This window comes from Hetaerina americana, unplaced genomic scaffold (assembly GCF_022747635.1).
Source record: "Hetaerina americana unplaced genomic scaffold, ioHetAmer1.1.p SCAF_14, whole genome shotgun sequence".
NCBI classification, from domain to species: Eukaryota; Metazoa; Arthropoda; class Insecta; order Odonata; family Calopterygidae; genus Hetaerina; species Hetaerina americana.
The window spans coordinates 420,976-426,975 of record NW_027286514.1 but is presented as its reverse complement, the minus strand read 5'-3'; positions in this window follow the sequence as shown (position 1 = coordinate 426,975).

Below are 6,000 nucleotides of genomic sequence, written 5' to 3'. Positions count from 1 at the left end.
TTGACAGGAAAGGCGGTATTAAAAAATATATTTTGAAGTTTATCAAGAGAATAATTTATTAGTTTTCCTCTCGTCGTGGTCTCTCTTTCAAGCAGAGAAAATGAAACTATATAGCTGAATACTTCCGGTCCAAATACTCGCAATGAAAAATTCCAAAGAAACTGCGGGAGATGCCGCAACAGTAACTTTTAACGGAGTCATCCGCTAATGTGCATTTCAATGTATCAATTTCAGAGCGTAAAAATCATTCGCCTTGACTGGGACTCGAACCCAGATCCCTCAATATCCGGTCGAGTGCTTTAGCCACTTAAGCTACCGAGGCGTCCTATTACACTCTGAAATTTGGGGCTTTTAAAGGAACTAGATGTTAAGACGAAATACCGTACGTACAATGTCACATGCATTCGTAGTCGAACATCTGGGTGCGAGTCCCAGTCAAGCCGAATGATATTTACGCTCTGAAATTGTTGCACTCGCAATGAATACCAACCATTTGGCAATGACTTTCTACTGCGTCCGTTCCATATAACTTTCTAAAAGACTTTCACAGAATGGTTATGATATGGACGTAGTATAGCTAAATCATAGATTCCTAGTCTAATTTTGTTATTTTTCAAATGCAATGAAGTGAAAACGTCAGTTTTCATCCGTGCTTGTTTATTATGAATCGCTGAAGAGGGGAATTTCAGTCTGTCTAGGTGAATTAAACTTATTTCTTCCGAGTTAGAAGTTTTTAACGCCGAATTGATGAATTAACTCAACTTAGAACTTAGGGCGAAAGACTAAAGGGCCATTGTAGAAGGTTGGAGAATGACGCGAAATGAATAAATTTTCTCTCATTGTTGGTTTCCATGGTTTTCATAAGGATTTGTGGAACACTAACGGCGGGAAGAGTGAGTGAGGTGTTTGTGTATTTGGTGTTTGCCTACAACTTTAATACTTCAAAGGCCATCTATCTTAACACTAACGTTGGGAAGAGCTATCGAAGTGTTTATATAATTGGTATTTACCAACAGCTTACATATTTCAAGGTTCCATATCTTCAAAGTTCATATTCGTCTCAGTCGAATATAAAAGTGAACAAGTAAGGTAAGTTTGTCAAAATGTACTCATTTTAAATAAGGTTCACTGCTATAGTTATATCGATCAGCTTTTCTATTAATCATTAAAAGGTTAATTTGGCATAATTGATAAATGATAGCAGTGGCTTTCTTTCAACAGCCAATGTTAAGCACCAATTATTAAATCTTATGTTATTAGGAGAAATCCTCACAGCAATGGATAGTAATAAAACAAATGAGCTAAAGAAAAAATGCTAGGCACTATCTATGTTGGTAATTTTTAAGATAATTGAAAACTCTCTGTCACAGAAAAGAGGTAGAAATACATCGCTCAAATTTTTATTCTTGCAAGCTCCTAAGGCTAACATCTTATTAACTTTTGGATTCCATATGGCAAATTCAATGGTCAGACAACACTCCTATGTTAATACTGAAAATTCAGGATCCTAATTTGAACAAATGCAAGTGCCATCCCATAAAGAGATCCCTACTGTTTCGGTGTAGAACTCTACAGTTGTCATAAAAGTATAAGCTAACATTTATGGGATATAACGAGGAAGGAATTAATCAAATTCTAGAGTTCAAAACTTTTGTTTTTATTATCAACATCACAATTTATTGTTTGCATCACTACCAATGAATGTCTTCCTCATTGTCCTATCAATTTATTATTACTGCCTCCTGGAGAGTTTTGCTAAGATTGACCCTTACTTTAAGTTAACTCCTTATTTGGTTGGCAATTTCAATCTCTTCATTAATATCATTGGCAAAGGGCGACTCCCAATAGACTTCAAGCCCGTTTTTCATCTTCCGATGTATCTCTGCATTATTCATGCTACTATCAAAAGCTATATCAGGGAGGCTGTCATTATTTGAAATGAGTCTCATCTCTTATTTGAAAGTTCAATTTGACTGCTTTTTTATGCATTTTTGGTGTTTCTAGGATGTTTTAAACATATCTTCTGATCCCATTACTCCTCCATTTTGCTTGACCATAGTCTTATTGATTTCCATCTTTAATTCTCTAATCCCACATTTATTAATTGCCAAAGAGGGTAGAATGGGTATTGAATTTCTATTATTAACTTATTTCAAATTTTCAGGTCTGTGATTAATGCTGTATTTACCTAATTTTTCTTTATGGAAAATAATTATTTTGAGATGACTTCAATTAAGTACCTGGAATATTTGTGGAATTAAGAAAATCGACCCTATTTTTTAAATATTTTTTTCTGTGGTCCATTTCTACTCTCACAAAAGTATTTTACTAATTTTCTATCTTCAGCCTCAACATTTAAAATTTGGAAAAATTATCAAACTTCCTTTCCAGCAATTACATTCCGTGCCCCACATAACAACTCCATCTTAGATAGGAGTTATTTGGCTTCTTCCTAAACTATTAAGCTTCATCAAAGAGATTTGCTGTAACTGAAATTTATGAGAGTGCCAAAAATTATTTCATAAATATCTTTGAATTGACCAAGTTCAGACGATATAATTTATTCCTCTTGTCATTTTATTCCAAGAAGTTTCCACCAGAAAAATATGAAAGCATGAATCAAATATTACCTTTATCCTCTTCATTAAATGAACTTTAATATTAGGTACTTATTCCATCTTTTTTATTTATTAAATTTTCATTCTATATTCCGGCTCATTTACAGACCAGGGCTGAAGGCTGGGGAGGCTGAGTTCTAAAGGGAGGAGCCCTGTGTTATACATCACTCCCCACTCCCTTAGGTGCGGCTGTTCTTAAGAGGAGGCCACGTTCAGGGTGTCACCAATCATGATCCTGGGAAAGGTGAGATACGGAGGCTAGGGCAAGTTGCAAGCCTCTTACAGGTTTTGATGGTAGATCGAACTTCCATAGATTATTTTGGTCGGTGTGAATCATTCAGCCATTTCATTAGTTTGTTATATCAAATTACTTAATGTGCCAATTAGTAGTTAAGTTTTGCACTTGCAACAGAGTAAAACAATACCTTTTGCAAATTGCATGTGGAATCTCTAACAATTATTAAAAATTATCCTGAATCAGATGGAAAGCAAACAGAAAACCATGGAACATCCTCCATTTGGAATGGGGTCTTCAATTTCTAGCCCAACTTTGCTAATAGGAATATTAAAAAGGGAAGAGAAAGTATCATGCTTGAGACAAAAAAGTTTGAGTGACAGTGTAAGTATAACTCTTTTAATATTAATAATGAATTAACATTTCCCTTATCCATTCTGTTGTCATAACTGCTCTAATGTTTTCCTAAAATCTGTTTAAAATAGAGCCATGTGTAATCTTTTATAACCATTTTACAATCTTATTTTATTTTCCCATTAAAGTTGGTTAGAAAGTATACATAACTGTTCATGGTCCAGCTAGATGATTCCATTTGGACATTTACTTTGCAGATACATTTTACCTTGGGATGCCATTAAATTTTAACTATCGCCAAATATAATAGAGAGAGAAATTTAATTGTTGCACATTATTAATATGATTTCTCTAAATAGTCGTCATTCAGAATTATAATATTTTTTTTGGATGTTGTAACTTTTCAAATGCCTCCAATTTAGGATTAAGTAGATCGTGTTGTAAACCATTGTTCAAACTCTTGAATGGCATCGTTTTTTGGTAAAATATCAATCATTTTTAGAGTAATGGAAATAAGAAAGTCCCTTGGGGTGCGACTGAGAGAATATGGTGAATTTGGTAAAATTTCTGATCCACATCACATTGATTGCTGGTTGTACCTTGTTTGCTTCTGACAAGGAATAGATAGTCTTTGAACCCAGCTTTCTGACAACTTTGACATAAAAAAGTAATTTTTCTCACACAGCCATAAGTATTTCATAATAATTTATGTGATTCCACTTTGCTGCAATGGAATGAAGTCATCAATTTTCTTAAAGTTGGCTTTATCTTTGATATTAATAATAATGTATTTATACTTAGTACTGGTGAACGTAAAACATTAGAAAAAGATAAGAAACCAAACCGTATTTAAATTTTTAGTGGTTCAAGTGATCTCTTTCAAGGAAAAGAGGGAAGGATCCTTTTTTTCCCTTCCTCTTGTGTAAATATATGTTTTAAGTTTTTGTCAGAATGAGTAGCAAAAAAAATGAAATTAAGAATGTTCAAATACGATGGCGTCTTTTCTTTTCCTTGCAATACATATTCCTTGTATTATAACAGGGCATTCTAATTATCAATAAACATCTTGGGGAACATATAATGTACTTAAATAAACAAATCCACTTCTATTTATTGAAAATATTTCTACCATACAGATGCTGCCTAAGAAAGTGATGAACTCAGGAAAGACTACTCCAAATTATATGGGACTCAATGTTGAACCCGTAATTGGGGATGCTGCAACTAATAAATCATATCCCCTGACAAGGAATGGTAAATCCAGGAGCGAGGGGGCAGTGGAAAAGTCTCATTATGAGTGGCTGAATACATCCCAGAAGATAGCCTCCGATCTGACTTCCTCTCAAGACACAGACTCCCATTCTACGACATTTTGGAAAAGACAAAGAAAATCACTTTTCAATTGTCTAAGGAGTTTTATATCATGCTGCATGAGACAAGATGTTGAATCGGACGTCTCTCTTGATGTCCAATTGAGTAAAGACATTAAACAAAGCAATGAATTGTTAAACCAAGGGCAAGAGTTGCTAGATACAAACCGCCTGTACTCAACACCAGCGCCACTTCTACGGTCGGCATCAACAGTTTGGTAGCAGCTTAAATTTTCAGTACATTCAGGATTAGAATTTATTGAAGTCTGTTAAGCTCATAATTCAAAAAGAAAAAAAATGATAGCTTCTGTATTTTGTTTTTGCAAAATTATTTATTCAATTTTACTTCCTTAATAAAAGATTTGAAAATCAACTTGAATATTTTTCATTAGACCAATTATTTTACTTATTAAACCATAGATATATATATATATATCCCTTTATATACTTCATTCTCTATGAGCACATGCTTTTTTATGATCGATTAAGACATAAATCTTCCAAGGAATTAGAACAAATTACCTATATCTTCTGATTTAAAAGAGAATGAGTTTCATAATAGTCTTTTCATGAGAAAGGCTGAGGTGACCTTGATGACTTTTTTTGTGATGTTTAAGAGTTCATATACAGGGAAGTACTTAGTTACCAATAGGTACTTGATAACAACAAATTTCCAGGAGGAGTGAGTATTTTTCAATCCATACTTTTTACAATTTTGGTCTTCAAATAATTCTGTGCACAACCAATATATAGTAATAGGGTAGTCAACAGGGATAAACATTTGACTACTGGCCAAATAAGCCCAGATTCAAATTGATAGTAACTTTGGCAATGGTACATATTTCAAGGCCCCAGCTCTTCCTAGAAAATGCCCATACTTGTAGATAAGAAACAATGCAGGAGAGCATGAGGTAGGCTCCACCTTTACTCATCAAACCAAAATTGTAGGCTGATGAATGTAATTTCTATTTTTTCCTCAATGTTTGAGTTACGTAGTGAGTAATGGTTAAATTGGTTACCAAACATATTTCAATTCAATTATAACAATGGAATATTTTTTTTTGATTAGGAAATGAGTCACTTTCTTCTTGGATGCCCTGCATAGTGAGGGGTCTGAAATTCATAAATTGCACAGCATGGAATCCAAAGAAGTTTCCTAGGAGAGTACACAGACAAATAGACTGGATTAAATTTGGCATCCCATATGAAGTACCAGTTTTTTACTTTTTCCCTTCATCAGAAGTGTCACCAACCAAATATTGTGACTCAAATAGCATCATCTTAGGGGTGAGCACCTGGAGCCTCTGAGTGGTCCCAGAAGTATCCAACCCAACAAACAAAAGATAACAATTGTGGAAAGAAACATATTTATTTTTCAACATAATCTCCTTTCACCTCTATACACTTTTCGCAGCAATGTTCA